Below are 18852 nucleotides of genomic sequence, written 5' to 3'. Positions count from 1 at the left end.
CTTGAAAATTGGTTATTTTCCCTAAAACTATATATATTTTATATATACTTTATCTATAAGGCTCAATTTAATTTTAATTTTTTATAAATTGATTTTAATTGAGTTTTTTACCTGTAATTTTGGATTTTGTCCCTAATAATATTATTATTATATATATATATATATATATATATATATATATATATATATATATATATATATATATATATATATATATATATATATAAGACAAAAAAGAGTGAAAAAACTACAGAAGGCTTGTGTTATATGTTTAAAGAATATATTTAAATCGTTATGTTAGAAAAATGTTATAAAATTTTGCATATAGTAACATTGTTTCTGGAGATATAACCGGTTTCGTGTTTTCTTCTCAAATTTCTTTACCTATACCTGTCATGTCTTCGCTATGCTGTGAAATCTTTCACAACATAGCGAAGAAAACTGAAAAGAAAACACGAAACCGGTTATATCTCCTAAATCAATGTTACTGTTCGCAAAATTTTCTAACATTTTTCTAACATAACGATTTGAATATATTCTTTAACCATATAACACAAGGCTTTTGTAGCTTTTTTCACTCTTTTTTGTCTTTTATACATCCAATCACATGCTTTCACATGCCAACTCTTTCACCTATATATATATATATATATATATATATATATATATATATATATATATATATAACAAAGTAAAGTTGTAAAAGTGAATAAACATCTTTAAAATTGCATTTTCGAACCTTCTTTCACATATATATATATTCAATATATTGTAAACAAGAGGAAAATACACACATCTATTTATATATATATATATATATATATATATATATATATATATATACAGCCTTGGCCAAAAGTGTTAGGCCACCCCAATGTTTTGGGGGTTCTGCTTTCTCAATGTTGATAAAACTCGTGCACATGGTAGATTATCGTATACTTTACAATATACATTAGTTTTAATATCTGGTTGACCCTCCTTTAGCATCAATTGCAGCTTTTATACGGTTAGGCATTGAATCAAGTAGCTTCTTGCAGGTACTAGGCGCAATTTTACTCCATTCTTCTCTCAACTCTTGGTACAAATGCTCTTTATGTTTAATTGTTGTGTTCCTGATAACTTCACCAAGAGTTCCTCATAGGTGTTCGATCGGATTTAAATCGGGACTTTGAGCTGGCCAGTCCATGGGAGCAATACCCTATATCTCAAACCATTGACAAGTATTCTTTGCTGTATGGCACGGGGCGTGCTCTTGTTGAAAGATAACACTGTTTTACGACACTCCTGGATGCAATTTAGCAATTGATGGCCCTAAAACATCCGCTAACATAGAAACATAGGTACCTGAATGCATGCTTTCCGGACATAAAAACATTTCTCCAGGTCCTGTTGCAGACATGCAGGCCCACACCATGATAGAACCACCCCCATGTTTTACGGTTGGTACCAGACATTCAGCCTTATATGCTTCCCCAACTCTGCGACGCGCAAAAGTTGCACCAGATGTACCGAAAACCTGAGCAAGAACATGAAAAATAATATTAGCTTTAGGTTGGATATTTTAAAAATATATTTTGGGCAACAAACCAGTTACATTAAGTTTATATGTTGATTGAATACATATACTATCTTACCTCATAGTTACTTTCATCAGACCATATGACTTTCGACCATTGCTCACTGGTCCAATTTGAGCGGTTTTTGACCCACTGAAGACGTTTCTCCATATTCGCTTCAGAAACCCAAGGCTTCTTCTTGGCTTTACAACCTTTCAGACCGTACTCTACAAGCCTTCTAACAGGTCTGGTTGATATTTGTGAAGTACTTGCCTCGTTGAAGTCTGCACAGAGCTCCGACGATGTTTTTCTCCTGTTTCTGAGCGACTGACGGATGATGGATCTGTCATCACGAGGTGATGTAACATTTTTTCTACCTGTTCTTTGAATTGTCTTCACATTTTTTGTCTCTCTGAAGTGCTTGAGAGTCGTTTGCACCGCACATCGAGAACATTTCATCTTCTGAGAAATTTGCTTTGAGACATTCCATCTTCATGATGAGCTACGAACTGACCTCGCTCACACTCACTCAACTCCTTTGTTTTAGGCATTTTACTGTTTATTAACTGTATCTACAACGTATTTTAATATAAAACTCTGAAATAATCAAGGAAACATACGTTAATTTTGGACGTTGGTCTTATTCATGATTGGTTGCATATGTACAGCACAGTATAAAAACGGTAATTGATGCTAAAGGTGGGTCAACCAGATATTAAAACTAATGCATATTGTTAAATATGCCATAATCTACCATGTGCTCGAGTTTCATTAACACTGAGATAGCAGAATCCCAAGACATTGGGGTGGCCTAATACTTTTGGTCAAGGCTGTATATATATATATATATATAATATATATATATATATATATATATATATATATATATATATATATATATATATATATATATATATATATATATATATATATATGTAAATTTAAATAAGAGCTTTGGCGCTAATATCCATATATATTAAAGTTTATTATCTATGTAAACATTTCTGTATAAGGTCAAATTCAACTGTTAATTCAAGTTAAATAAGTAAATTTCCTTACACATCCTCAGAGTAAAAAGTAAACACCAAAAAAATTTATAATCTCTAAGGCTGATCCATATTCAAAATTCCTCCTCAAATACAATTCCGTCTAAGGGAGAAATCCCTAATAATATTATTAATGATAAACAATCAAGTAATATAAATTATTGATCACTGGTAATAAATTCTAAACTAATAGAAATCTATATTATATTATTTCTAGAAACTTTAGTAAATAAATACAAATATACAATTAGATTATTAGAAATAAATCATACAGTTAATATATCCTGTCTTATATTATAATACCCGATCATACCGAAATTTATAATTTATTTAAACCAGAAAAACGTATGCCTGAGAAAATGACTACATCTGAAAGCATTGTATGTGAGTTTATTCATTAACTTACCCTTAGAAAATAATATAAAAAATAATTCTAGATTACACAACGAGAAATATCTCTTACCTTTGTCATAAGGGAAAGATCTTCCAATAATTGACCATTCTAACGAATATTGCTTTTTTTGTTCCTTCAGTTCCCAAATAAATTTACTAAGACTAGTATTCGCCATTTTACTTCTATCTCTAAACGTATTATAATGATTCGATATTCGTTTAAAATATCTGTTCCTATATATATGCCTAGTCGAAGACTTAACTTGATTGCAGTCAGATAATGCACTGCGATTCTCCCGGCTAATCATGACATGGTTAGGTGGTCAACCAGCAATTCATTTTTAAAATTCGTGTTGGGCATATAATATATCTTATTTAATCCGCTTAATTTAAGAGCATTGTTAAACACCGGTGCATGTAGATCAAAAAATTATTCATTTGCAGACAGATTGGGGATTCTGATCGAGATAGCCGTGACAATGCTATCAATAGTGGATTTTGGATGATTGGAGGAGGTATTGATGTACAAGATGAACTTACTAGGCTTCCGAAATGGATAGTACAACCCCGTATCCAAGTTTAAAGTGACATCCAAGAAATTTACCACTCTGGAGTTAACCATTTCATTCTCACCGCTGTTCTTGTCTTCACTGATATAAGTTACCTTCTCTCTGCTTTTACCTTTCCCTCAGAGTTATACTTTTTGCAACCTTCTCATTTTATCCTATAATTCACCCAACGCCCCTGGGGGGCACATAGATATTTATTGAAATCTAATTACCTTATTATTGAACTGGACGTTAGTGTAACATGTATGCAAAGTTTCGTGAATATTGATTCGGTGGTTTAGGCACTAAAATGGTAACAGACAGACAGACAGAAATTGCCATTTATATATATATATATATATATATATATATATATATATATATATATATATATATATATATATATATATATATATATATATTTAATACAAAAATGAGACAAGAACGCAAAATATTCAGACAGTTAGGTAATACAAAAAAGGGACAACAAAACATCCAGACAGGAGATACAAAGAAAACAAGGACGGGTCATTCGGAGTTTTCTTTCTATCCTCAGTCGAGTTCTAGATTATGTTTGCAATTTCGGCTGGTTATACCCTTTTTTTTGTATCACCTAACTGTTTAGATCTTTTGCGTTCTTGTCCCATTTTTGCATTTTATATATATAAGATATAGCGGCCTACGTACACTTTGGTCTCTTATATGTGTGCATGTATATATATATATATATATATATATATATATATATATATATATATATATATATATATATATATATATATATATATATATATATATATGTATATGTGTATGTATGTATGTATATACATATTCATACATTCATACATACATGCACACACACATAAACACATACACAAGCACATATACACACATTGCTCTAAATGTGTCATTTAGATTACATTTAGATCTCTGAATGCGTCATAGGTTTACATTTCTGTAAATAAATATTTAGGTTTATGTTTCGATACGTTTATCTAAAAGGAGTGCCTTTGTATAGGTCTAAAATTCCTTTATAAGATAAGTCTTACGACAATATGGCCAGTTTCGAGTTTCAATATTTTGCTTTAATAATACTCAAACCGAAAATTTGTTATGATATATATGTATGTGTGTGTGTGTGTGTGTGTGTGTGTGTGTGTGTGTGTGTGTGTGTGTGTGTGTGTGAGTGTGTAGTAATGCAGATAAACACAATAAGGCACTTGACACGCATACACACATACACATATAAATATATACATACCATGCATATTTTCATAGAGCATAAAAATACAAAATAGTAAAAAAAAAAAAAATACATAAGTTCTTAACTCGACAATCGTATCAGAATTTTGTTTACACATAATTTTTCTGTATTCTACCCTCCATCCTGCATCTTTCCTGTGCGTATATAGACGTGTATATGGAATTTTTGTGCGCGCGTATGGATGTGTGCGGGTGTGCGGGTATGTGCGTATATAGACGTGTGTGTGTGTGTGCATGCAAGTATGTGTGCATATAGACGTGTTTCACTCTTATTGCTTATTTTTTACACCTTTTTTGTTACACCTTTTTCTGTATTTTGCCTTTAGCCCTGTTTTTTCTTGTGCATGTGCATATATAGTAGACGTCTGCATGAAACTTTTTTGTGCGCGCGTGTGTGTGCGAGCGTGTATGCGGGTATATATATATATATATATATTTTGGCGAATGTGTGGGTGAGCATGTGTGTGTTTCAAGTGAAGGTGGATGAGTATATATATATAAGCGCATGTACGTGGGTGTGCGGGCGCGCATGTGTATGTATGGACATGCGCGCTTACACGTTTACTATGAACATTTTTATTCCCTTACCTTTACTCCCTCCCCTTACTTAGCGGTCATTCTAATAGCTCTTTTGTCTTAATAACGGTCAATCACACAGTAATTTCCCTTTGTTTTAACGGTTATTTTCATAGCATTTTTTTCGATGGCCCGATAACTGAGGAGATGCCGGTGTGGGTTTCCGCGCCGACATCCGAAACTCGAAGTTTTATCATGGCTACCGAATAATTGTTACATATTATATTTACAGATACACACACACACACACACATATATATATGTATACACATATGTATATGTATATATGTATGTATGTATAAATATATATGTGTATGTATGTATGTATGTATGTATGTATGTATGTATGTATATGTATATATATTAAATTAATAGAGGTCACAAAAGTGACGAAGGGTGCTGGTTAGCACCGTTTATGCTAAAATAAGAATTAAATTAAGTCCAAAGCCACTAAAGTACCAAATTAGATTTGTATATATATATATATATGTGTGTGTGTGTGTGTGTGTGTGTGTGTGTGTGTATGTATGCGTGTATGTATGTATGTATGTATATAAAGACTTTCACTTCCCGAGCGTTAAACTAATACATCTGTTTGTTGTCTACACCACCTGTCTTCGTTTTTTGTTTTTTTGGGGTGAATTTTCCCTATATATATATATATATATATATATATATATATATATATATATATATATATATATATATAACTGTAATGATAGAATATGTTAAACATTATAAAATATGATTAATATGAATTTATAATTAAGAAACGCACGTACGCATACACCCACACCCACTTACACACACACACATTAATTCACATCCACACCCTCAAGTCCTGACCCAAACAAACACGAAACTAAAGCAACAAGTTTTATTTACCGAAAAGGGGCCATTCAATAAAGGGTCCAGGTTCAATATCACTGGCCTCACCCTCCCTACACTGCCACACCACCCCACCCCTCCGCTTCATTATTTCTCCTTTATGTGACAAGATGAAACAATATCGTGTGGTGACAAGCACAGGGTCTCTTCTAATCGAGTTCACCCAAGTACTTATTAGTGGTGTGTTTGTGCATGTATCATGTATGTGTGTGCGTATGTATGTGTACGCCCGCGCGCGTTTGTTGAGCGTGTGTTGTGTGTAGATGGAAGAAAATCGTGCACTTTAGACAAACGTCTCGAACGTAACCCCCTTCTCCTCCTCATCTTCCTTAGCAGCAGCAGCAGCAGCAGAAGTAGCAGCAGTAACATCTTCACTTCTTCTTCTTCTTCTTCTTTTTCTTCTTCTTCTTTTTCTTCTTCTTCTTTTTCTTCTTCTTCTTTTTCTTCTTCTTTTTCTTCTTCTTCTTCTTCTTCTTCTTCTTCTTCTTCTTCTTCTTCTTCTTCTTCTTCTTCTTCTTCTTCTTCCATTCTTTCTTTTCCCCCCTCCTTCTCTTCCTCTCCTCTTTTACGTGCCTATAATTTGATATTGATGACTGATGTTGCCCTGTTTTGATGTGTTAGTAGTAGTGGTGTTGTTGTTGCGGTGATGGTGGTGGTGGTAGTTGTTGTTGTGGTGGTTGTTGAGGTGGTGGTGATGGTGGTATTAGTAGTAGGTTTGTTACTGTAGAAGTTTAAATACATTCCAACCGTGACATCTTCACCTCTTCACCGTCTCATTTCAGCAACATGCAGAACTACATTGCCTAATGTAGTCCTGTCCTTCTTCACTTATTAAAGACGCTAAGATACTCCCGGACTGGCGGGCTCAGAACAAGAATTGAAACAACTTGTAGAGGCGCCTATACAAAACCTCCAATGAATTTGGCATGGAGTTGAGCGCAGAGAAAACAGAAGTTATGACAAACTGCCGAAACGGAATCAGTACCAACGTAAGCGTCTGTGTAGTTGAGCTTGAACAAGTTCAAGACTCCAGATATCTTGTAGTGATTGTGAGTAACCAAGGTTCCAAGTTTGAAGTGATATCCCGCATTACCAAAACAAGAGCAACGATAACCAAAAATTAGAATTCTGCGGAAATACATAAATAACTCACTGAGCTCCAAAATTAGGCTAATGAGATCATTTGTGATCTCAATATTCCTGTATGCCTGTGAGACATGGACACTGAGGGCAGAAATGGAAAAAAAAAATACAGGCTATAGAGATGAAATGATTCAGAAGACTTTTAGGAATATCATACGGAGATCGTATTACAAATGAGGAAATGAAAAAAAGAATAAGGCAGGCAATAGGGCCCCATGAAGAACTTCTTACCACACTAAAAAAAACGCATGCTCAGGTGGTTTGGGCGTGTCACCCACTCATCAGGGATGGCCAAAACAATCCTTCAGGGATCAGTCAAAGATGGTAGACGCAGAGGCAGACAGAGAAAGGTGTGTCGGTGATAGGACCACCATCATTGGGTAACCCTATCCCGTACAAATCAATTCTCTTTAATAAAAACGAAAACGTTGGATAAATTGAATAACAGCATAACAAATATTTATTATGAGGTGTTCAGTCTACATCTCAAGTAACGGAATTGCCAGGTCGCCCTTTATGGCTGGTGTGAAGACTGCGTCGGTGTCGATACTGGATGATTAAGTCATTCTTCAGCCTCCGAAGTAGTTTGCGTTGACTCAAAGGTAGAGTTACGGAGCGGCTCTTAGCGACCTGGTGTCTTCGAAGCTGCAGCGCTAAGAGGTCGAGGAAAGGCGGGAACGCTTTGATATAGGATGACTACGCATGCGCATGAGAGACTTCCTGCATGCTTTCCGGAAGACATGTCCCTGCGCATGCGTGGACGAACTTCCCAAAATGGCGACTGGTATTAGGCGTCACTACAGGTGGGAAAACAACATCTGAGTGGACAGGCCTAAAGTTGGGAGACACAGTACGAGAGGCAGAAGACAGAGAAGGGTGGAAAGCCACCTGGTCGCAAAGTCATCAGTGGTGCCCCAATGGTCAGCCAAACTACGGGATATGTAATGTGAGATGAGTGCAATTTGAGCGAGTGAGATTTAGCTGTTGTTTCTAGGACACTTCAAATGACCAACTAGAGCAGTGGTTCTCAACCATCTTTTACCTATTGGCCCCTTTGATTACTATCTTATTCTGCAGTGCCCCACCACCTAGCCATTCGATGCTTAAAAACTAGTTTTATAGATACATCTTTCAAAATCATTATTTTGCGTGGCACTTTGGGCAAGTGTCTTCTACTATAGCCTCGGGCCGACCAAAGTCTTGTGAGTGGATTTGGTAGACGGAAACTGAAAATAAAACCTGTTGCACACATACATACATACATACATACATACATACATACATACATACACACATACATACATATATATACACACATATACACATATACCGAGGGGGTGAGAGGTATTAATGTCTGGAAGACCCAAAGAGTGTCGGGTAATGCTAAGTAAGCGCTATGGATAGACTGTGGTTAAACTCTTGGTTTGATAATGATACGAGTGATGAGTCTAGCGTGGGTCTTGTATTATATATATATATGTGTATATATATATATATATATATATATATATATATATATATATATATATATATATATATATATATATATATATATAAAGAATAAAAAGTTTTGAATGGTACAACAATGCACTATAATACAAAAAATGGACTACACACCTGTTGTAATTTAGTTATCTATAGTCCGATAGTTAGCTATAATCAGACTATAGATAACTAAATTACAACAGGTATATAGTCCATTTTTTGTATTAGAGTGCATTGTTGTACCATTCAAAACTTTTTGTTCTTTGCAAACAATACACAATACTCTCATATATATATATATATATATATATATATATATATATATATATATATGTATATATATATATATATATATATATATATATATATATATATATATATATATATATATATATATATATATATATATATATATATATATATATATATATATATATATATATATATATATATATATATATATATATATAGGCGCAGGAGTGGCTGTGTGGTAGGTAGCTTGCCTCCCAACCACGTGCTTCCGGGTTCAGTCCCACTACTATAGCCTCGGCCGACCAAAGCCTTGTGAGTGGATTTGGTAGATGGAAACTGGAAGAAGTTCATCGTATATATATATATATATATATATATATATATATATATATATATATATATATATGTATATGTATGTGTGTGTGTGTGTGTGTGTGTCTGTGTGTGTGTGCATGTGTTTGTCCACCAACATCGCTTGACAACCAATGCTGGTGTGTTTATGTCCCCATACCGTAGCGGTTCGGCAAAAGAGACCGATAAAATAAGTACTAGGCTTACAAAGAATAAGTCCTGGGGTCGATTTGCTCGACTAAAGGCGGTGCTTCAGCATGGCCGCATTCAAATGACTGAAACAAGTAAAAAAAGGAATATAAGTATGTCTGCGTGGGTGTGTGTATGTGTGTGTGTGTGTGTATGCGTGTATTTATGTGTGTGTTTGACTTTATGTCTGTTTGTACCGCACCATCACTTTGTCAATTTCTGTGTCACGGTGAACCTCCCTGAATCCTAGGTTAAGGGTTCATGTGTCTGTAGAGTGTTCCGCTATCTTTATATATATACCTCCACACACACAACACGCACATGCACACACATACATACACACGTACATACAGTTCCATACTTACTAACGCGCACATATACACACACATGGTATCACAAACACATACATGCCACCACCATCATAAGCACACATGCCACAACACACAAACACACACACGCAGTTACTGCCACACACACGCACCGCTACCATATACACATATGCTATCACACACAAACACACATGTCACCACACGTGCGAGCGCACACACACACAAATACACACAGACACCAACCAACACTCTCCTGTCCCAGAAAGCACTTTCTCCTTGTCCATCTACTTCCGGTCATTTAAAAAATGTAACTATACGAGGACTATCGGCGATTTTCTTAATCTTTCATCTTTTTCTTCTAGACTTTCCCATGTCTCCTGCTTACGAAAAACCAGCAAACTCAAAACAATATCTTCTATTCTCTTCCTGCCACCCAAAACATACTAAAATCAATATACCGCTCAACTTATCATGAGGAATGTTCATGATTGCAACAAATCCCGAAACCCGAGATAAACGACTCCAAGAACTTAAAAACACATTACTAAAAGGAAAATACCCGGCTAGTTTAATCAAAGACGGAATAGAAGTTGCAAAAACGATAGACATCAAGAAAACCCCATGATACACTCAAAAATTATCTTACGTACCAACACACAATCTGAGGAACATGGAGGCATACAACATCATCCACCAAAACATACCCCTCCTTATGAATGACCTGCGAGTGAAAAAAGCACTGGAAATACACAGGGTTATTAAAAGCAAGCGACAACCGCAATCTCTAAAAAGGTTACTCACCAGCACCAAATTACCCTCCAAAAATATGACCCCACTAGTCAAAAAATGCAACCGCCCTAACTGCGGAGCTTGCATCTACCTCTTGGAGGGCTCAACATATAAATTTAAGTCAGGTCAAACTTTCACCATAAAAAATCACTTCACCAGTGCATCGAAGAACTTAATCTCTGTCCTCAAATGTGGTGGGTGTGATGGAGACTACATAGGTCAAACTAGTTTGACCTTGAGGGACAGACTGACGGTACACAGGCAACAAATTCGGGACTCCACGATCAGAACTGGACCCTCGGGAAAAAGAACAAACTGACTTTATTTACATTATTTACATTTGACGGATATTTGTCCTCGTCTTGTTTGTTGTTATCACAATGTTTCGGCTGATATACTCTCCAAACTTCCTCAACGAGATATATAATAACAGCTAATAACGCTATTTTTTAAAAAAATGCTATGAAGATAAAAATAAACCTTCTTTTCTATAATGTTATTCAATAAAGCCACCTTCAGCTTCAACAACTGCTTCTATATGAGATCTAAATCATTTACATGCTCGAAGCAAGTGGTCCTGGTTCATTTTGGACGTTATTCTGACTATGGCAGCTTTCAAAGAATCTTTGGTGCTATGGGCGTGTTCGTTGACTTCTATCTCAACAACGCTCCACATGTAATAGTCCAATGGATTGAGATCTGGGGAATTAGAAGGCCAAATGTTAGGAGTTATGTAATCATGAAAATTTTCAGCCATTCATTCCTGTGTTACTAGAGCCATGTGTGACAGTGCAGAGTCTTATTGAAACACATATGGCCTTCCATTGCATACACTGCTATCCAGGGCTTAACAATTATTTCCAGGACCTCAATGTAAGCGGCAGAGTTAACTTAAGGCCTTGTGGAAAGAAGTAAGGAGGTATCACATGTCTTTCATTGCTGAAAACCCCTAAAACCATGACAGTTGCAGGAAATTTTGTATGCATAACACTTGGCACTTCAGAAGGGTCAGCACATAACCATTTGTCATTCTTTCTGTTAACTTTTTGATCTTGGTCGAAGTTTTTCTCTTTTGAGAAAAACCAAGTCAAATCTTCTGCTGGATTTTTTAGATCTGATGTAGTAATTTTCTTTTGCTTTTTCTAACATAAATTGACCGTTCCTCATCATATAAGACTTATATATGATGTCTTCGTGGACAACATTTCTGACTATTCCATCTGACACATGGATATCTTTTGCAATTGATCTCATGGATATTCTGGGTTTGTAAACAATGGTCTGTTGAACTTGCTGGATAAATTCAGGTATTCTGATGATCTCAGAGCGTTTAGAACGCTTTTTATGTTTTGATACTGGTGATACGTTTCCATTTTCAGTCTCTAGCTCCTTACACTCTACATTTGCATAATCACCTTTTCAAACTTGGTCATTTGAAATTTCAAAGTTTTCTCCCTTGCCGCTTTTGATAATGCATTTTCATTCACAATAATATTTCCTCTCACTTTCTTTCTCTTTACATTTATAATATAAAATTTCAGCATTCTCAGGTTGCTGTAACATGTATTTTCTTAACACCTGCACTTAAAATTATCGGTGCTAACCGTTGCAGTCGATATTTGATTCTCACGATCAGTGGAATTATACCCATGAAACACAGTCGTCAAATTAAGTGCCTTTTCTCTAAATAATTTTTTGTTTACTTTTCAAACTTTTAAGTTTTTTTTTTATAGCACTCCTCTAAAATTCTTGATGTTTCCATTGATTACATGCTTGTAGCTTTCACTCATCTGACCAAACGATTGTCATTTTCTGATTCCACACGTATTTATTTGCATCATTATTTCGTGAATGAATTTCCTTACGCTTCCATTATCTGTCCTATGTCTTGATTTCATTTTTCGTCTGAGAGAAATTAAGCATTGTAATGGGTACTAGGAATATCCCCGCTCCCGGGTATTACCGGGTACCTCAGCTAGTTATATATATACATTTATATACATATATATATATATATATATATATATATATATATATATATATATATATATATATATATATATATATATATATATGCGGAGACCCCGTTCGGTCACGAATGACTTTAGGATTGCACCTAGAAAGTTACCATCCAAGGCACAAGTCCTGGCAAGGTTGTTTATGGAAGACCAGCAGTCGCCCATGTATACTAGCCTCCCCTCTCCACTCCACCGATGTTATCTAAGGGAAAGGCAAAGGGGCCGATACAGCTTGGCATCAGCAACGTCGCAACTCAGCTGAGTGAACTGGAGCAACACGCAACTCGGTCCGGGATTCGAACTCACAACCTCACGGTCGGAAGATCGATGCTCTAAACGCTGAAACATGCGCCTTCACACACACGCACGCACACACGCACGCACGCAAACACACACACACACACACACACACACACACACACACACACACACACACACACAGACACACACACATACACACACACATACACACACACACATTAAATTCAACTTTCGTTGAAAGTCAACAAAGTCTGCTTTAGAAGTTTTGAGATGTATCGAAAGATACAGATACGGAAATAATTTTATTCTCAAACGCAGGATAATGCTAATAATATAGCATGAACAGGATAAACTATCCACATTTTTCTGCAAAACATGGCCAGTTTATCCTGTTCATGCTATATTATTAGCATTATCCTGCGTTTGAGAATAAAATTATTTCCTTATATATATATATATATACACATAGTTATGTGTGTGTGTGTGTGTGTGTGTGTGTGTGTGTGTGTGTGTGTGTGTGTGTGTGTGTGTGTGTGTGTCTGTTTACGGGGTGTCCCAGGAATATTTACCCATGTTTAAAACTTTTTCTCAAGACTATCGGTTCAGGTAATATAATTTTACGTAAAGATTTGTATATGTCTTTTGTTTATGAGTCTATTGTTTTGTTCGTCTATAACAGGTTTGTGAACAAACTTAGTCCAAAGCAAAATGTAACCAGATTGTCGCTTTGAAAACAGGTGGAATGAGCAACGAGAACATAACAAAACAGTTGAATGTGTGCCGTAGGACAGTGTTCGCTACCTGGAAACGATATATGGAGTCCGCTACTACTTCTAGCAAGCCAATTCGTAGCAAACAAACTGTTGAAGCTGTGAAGAAATCCCCACAGGAGTACAAGAAAAACTGCCAAAGCTCTTGATATTTCGAAATCCTCAATACTCAGGATTTTTAAAGAGGATTTAAAGCTAACTGCATACAAGAAACAATCCCGGCAGTTAATTTCAGTAGCTTCCTAGAAGAAACGACTCGACAGGGGTAAACCATGTTAGCTGAGATGAAGCGCGTCGCTGACAAAGTGTTGATTTGGCCCTACGAGATCTTCATCGTGGAGGCAGATACCAACAAGCAGAATGACAGGCTTTATGCACGTAATGCAGAATAGTTGCCCGAAAATAGCAGGAGTCAGTTACACCGTCAGAAACCAGCTTCACTCATAGTGTGGGCCGCAGTTGCATTTGATTGGTCCAAGTCTCCCTTGATCTTCATCGATGCTGGTGTCAAGGTCAACAGTAAAGTTTATGTGGAAATATTGGATGAGAAAGTTTTACCCTGGGTCACAGAAACTTTTGGTGACTGTTACATCTTCACTCAAGACTCTGGCTCACACTTCCAATTTGACACAGAGGTGGTGCAAAGAACATTTCAGTGGTTTTTGGGACAAGACGATATGGCCTTCAGACATCAATCAGACATCAGTCTAGGCATCAATCCAGACATCAGTCCAGACATCAATCCCATGGACATTGCTATCTGGTCTATCATAGAGAGTAATGTTTCTGCTCGCTCCTGTTCAAACGTGTCAGATCTGAAGAACGCCCTTCCGTCTTCATGGGTGAAGTTGGATGAAGAGGTGGTACGGTGCTCATGCAACTCAGTGACCACTCGTTTGCAGGCTATGATCAAGGTGAAAGCTGGTCATTTTGAAATTTAATTACTGCAATGGATTAACAATTCACATTAGAACGTGTGTGCCAAATTTCATTATCCTACCTTAAGATTATTTTGAATAATTATACATATATATATATAAACGCTTTCGATGCGAATTGTTTTTTATACAGCGCCGTGATTTACAATCCTGTAAATTATAATAATGGTATTTTCAAATAAGCTTAAAACGATCACTGTGCAATGACTAAGGAAAATAAAGGGACATATAAGCCCTCGACAGAAAAAAAAAAGGTTTTCATATCCGCGTGGGAATCGAAACCACATCCCTTTGTTAACGCGACTAGGTGTGTTACCTGTACACCAGCGAATCAGCCTCCCCGGTTTCTGTCAAATTTAAGAACTATATATTAGTTTGTATTTGTTTTTATGTAAAAAAAAAACCTTTTTATATGCTTTCGGTGCGAATGTTTTTTTTTTTTTATACGGCGCCGTGATTTATAATCCGGTAAATAATAATAAAGGTATATTTGCGGATAGAAAAGTCTTCTGTTTTCTGTCGAGGGCTTATATGCCACTTTATTAGACTATTTTCCTTAGTCATTGCACGATGATCACCATAAGCTTAAAGCTTTATTTAAAAATACCATTATTGCTGGGACTCCGTCGGTTACGACGACAAGGGGAAAAGAGAGTGAGAGGACGATAGGTTATATTTTATATATTCATATATGTACATATATTACATAACTATATATTGGAAATATTCTCCCATAAGTCTCTCCCTTTAATCGTGTGTGTGTGTGTGTACATATATATGCATACGCGTATATTTATACACATGCAAACACACACACATACACACACACACGTATATATATATACATATATACATATATACATGAATGCATACATACACACACACTCACACACATATTATATATGTACAATAATATTTAAAAGGTTCGTGTTCACACCGTAACTGCTAGGCTACGCACCTTAACACACACACACACACACACACACACACACACACACACACACACACACGCGCACACACACACACACACACACACACACACACACATTGTATACAAGTCAGGAGATTCGAGAGGTGAATGAATATTTATTTAACTACGTAATTTCCATAGGATTACGGCCGTTTCGCAGCCTTCTTCATGTATGCAAGAAATTATGCGTGAACGTTTGCAATTAATATGTATGCTGCACGATTCTCTGAATCCATATCTGATATGTAAGATCCAAACGTCAAAGACTTTTCCATTTTCCTAGAACGTCAAACCAATATACCTTATTTGTTCCCTCACCTTTCTCTTCCCTGTTTTTTTTTAAATATTTGAACCATATATATATATGGTGCTCCAGCATGGCCGCAGTCAAATGACTGAAACAAGTAAAAGAATAAAAGAATAAAAGAATATATATATATATATATATATATATATATATGTTTGTGTGTCTGTTTGTTCCACCCCCCATAGCTTGACAGCCGATGTTGGTGCGTTTACGTCCCCGTAACTTAGCGGCTCGGCAAAATAGACCGATAGAATAAGTACTAGGCTTATAAAGAATAAATCCTGGGGCGATCTGTTCGACTAGAAGTGGTGCTCCCGCATGGCCGCAGTCAAATGATTGAAACAAATAAAAGAATATTATAAATGAAATTAATCTTTCTTCTACTTCTTTTTTTTTTACTTCAATTATTGTATGATATCGAGCCTTTCAAGAGATCAATCAGCTGAACTATTTGCAGAGCAGCTTTTGAAAGTCGGTGAAGGGCGAGTTCCAATTGATAAGGAACAGCTTCTTATTTATTTCTTATTTCTTTATTGCCCACAAGGGGCTAAACGTAGAGGGGACAAACAAGGACAGACGAAGGGATTAAGTCGATTACATCGACCCCAGTGCGTAACTGGTGCTTAATTTATCGACCCCGAGGGGATGAAAGGCAAAGTCGACCTCAGCGGAATTTGAACTCGGAACGTAACGGCAGACGAAATACCACTAAGCATTTCCCCCGGCGTGCTAACGTTTCTGCCAGATCGCCAGATCGCTTCTTACACTCAATCTAATATGTAATTCAACTGATTCCGTCGATGATTTGGTGGATGAAATTTTTCCTAATCTTCTTCATAATTACAACAATACAGATTGGATCTGTGAGCGAGCTATCCTGGCTCCGAAAAAAATGTTGCTGTACATAGCATTAATAATATGCTATTGAATAAACTTCCGGGCGAAGTATTCACTTATAACTCAATTGACAGTGTTGTTGATGATCAGGATATTGTTAGCATAATCTGTCTCAACCAAAATTATGCTAACAATGAGGAACTGCATTGAGGCAAATATTCTCCCTGGTTGTGGTAAAGGTGACACCGTCTTCATTCCTCGCATGCCAGTTATACCATCCAATGTCCCATTCCAATTTAAGCGGTTACAGTTTCCTATCCAAGTTTCTTTTGCCATGAGCATTAATAAAAGTCAGGGCCAAACACTAAAAATTCCTGGATTGCAACTTGAACAACCATGCTTTACACATGGCCAACTTTATATAGGAGTATCATGTGTAGAAGCAAAATCAAATCTTTTTGCTTATGCATTGCGAAATATTAAAAAAACAAAACAAAAAAAGACATTGTTTATAAAGAAATATTCATTCTTAATGCAACATGAATACTTCCTTAACTTGATTTACCACTATAGTCATTAGATTCAAGAATGAGTAAATTACCTATTCAAATTGCCATTACTGTATTGACACATAAAAATAACATACAACTCACTTAATATTATCATATAATAAACAAACAGAAGTTCATGTATGAAATTGATCTTTTTTCTACTTCAATTATTACATATTTTTCTCTTATATAAATATTATATGATTGCCATTACTGTATTGATAAATAAAATAACACATACAACTCACTTATTATTATCATATAATAAACAAACAGAAGTTCATGTATGAAATTGATCTTTTTTCTACTTCAATTATTACATATTTTTCTCTTATAAAAATACACACACACAGGAGGAGTAAAGAATAAGATAATACTTTGAATGTGGCTCCCGAAAAACAGTAAAAGTATTTACCCGATCAACGACGGGTATTACTGCAAGTACATACATACATACATACATACATACATACATACATACATATATCAAATTAAACTAACGGATTTATTAACAGTTTCAAGCTATTATAATATTTGAACAAGAGTATTTTATATATATCCCACGTATCTTAAAGCAATCTTTCAGTCTTTGTTTATGCGTTATATATATATACATACATACATATATATATATATATATATATATATATATATATATATATATATATAGAGAGAGAGAGAGAGAGAGAGAGAGAGAGACTGTGAGAGGGAGAGGCAGAGACAGAGACAGAGACAGAGAGACAGAAAATGGTGACTGGGTTCGATGAAGAAGGTGGTGTTGAAGGGGAAGGGACAAGTGTGACAACAGGGGCGAGGGTAAGTAAGGGACCCAGGGTGCATGCGGAATCGGGGAGCAGGGAAGGGACGAGGGGCGAGTTGGTCACGTAGGTTACAAGCGCGTTTAAATGATGGAAGGGTGGTTTGGGGAGATACGGGGTATGAGAGTTCAAAATGCACGTTGGACAATGCGACGGAGAAGCGTAGTATGGAGGTGTGGTAAGAGGTAGAGGAAGAAAGGTGGGTGTGGCGGATGCAGGGAGAATCATGCGGAGGTGGGCGATTTTATGGGTGCGGATGAGGGTGACTTTGTCTAGGGAGGGCGGGGTTTAAGACTCAGGGATGGGGTATTTTGTATGAGTGAGATGGGAGATATACACATACATACATACACATATATATTTATATATACATACATATTTATGTATATATATACGCACACATATATACTCATATATATGTGTGTGTGTGTGTGTGTGCGCGTGTGTATATATGTATGTATATAAATATATTTTATTCTTTTATTCGTTTCAGCCATGCGGGTGCGTTCATGCTGGAGTACCACCGTGGTTTTGCTGATTTCCTCAGTCTGAGGTGTTTCATATCACCGCTGTA

At 36.0% G+C, this 18852-nt stretch overlaps 1 protein-coding gene across 8 annotated transcripts in view; it reads left to right on the top strand.

Annotated features, from left to right (window-relative positions):
• The window catches only part of LOC106875430 (alkaline phosphatase), a 204497-nt gene that overhangs the window by 40997 nt on the left and 144648 nt on the right, over window positions 1-18852 (top strand). Inside the window, exon 2 of one of the 8 annotated variants that reach the window (XM_089341191.1) lies at window positions 18772-18849. The exons of the other annotated variants lie outside the window; for them this stretch is intronic. The gene's annotated coding sequence lies outside the window, so the exon portion shown is untranslated. The remainder of the gene's footprint in view (window positions 1-18771; window positions 18850-18852) is intronic. 8 annotated transcript variants of the gene reach the window in all.

Source organism: Octopus bimaculoides, chromosome 24, assembly GCF_046866305.1.
Source record: "Octopus bimaculoides isolate indiv1 chromosome 24, ASM4686630v1, whole genome shotgun sequence".
In the NCBI taxonomy this organism is placed as follows: domain Eukaryota; kingdom Metazoa; phylum Mollusca; class Cephalopoda; order Octopoda; family Octopodidae; genus Octopus; species Octopus bimaculoides.
This window is presented reverse-complemented; position numbering and strand designations above follow the sequence as displayed.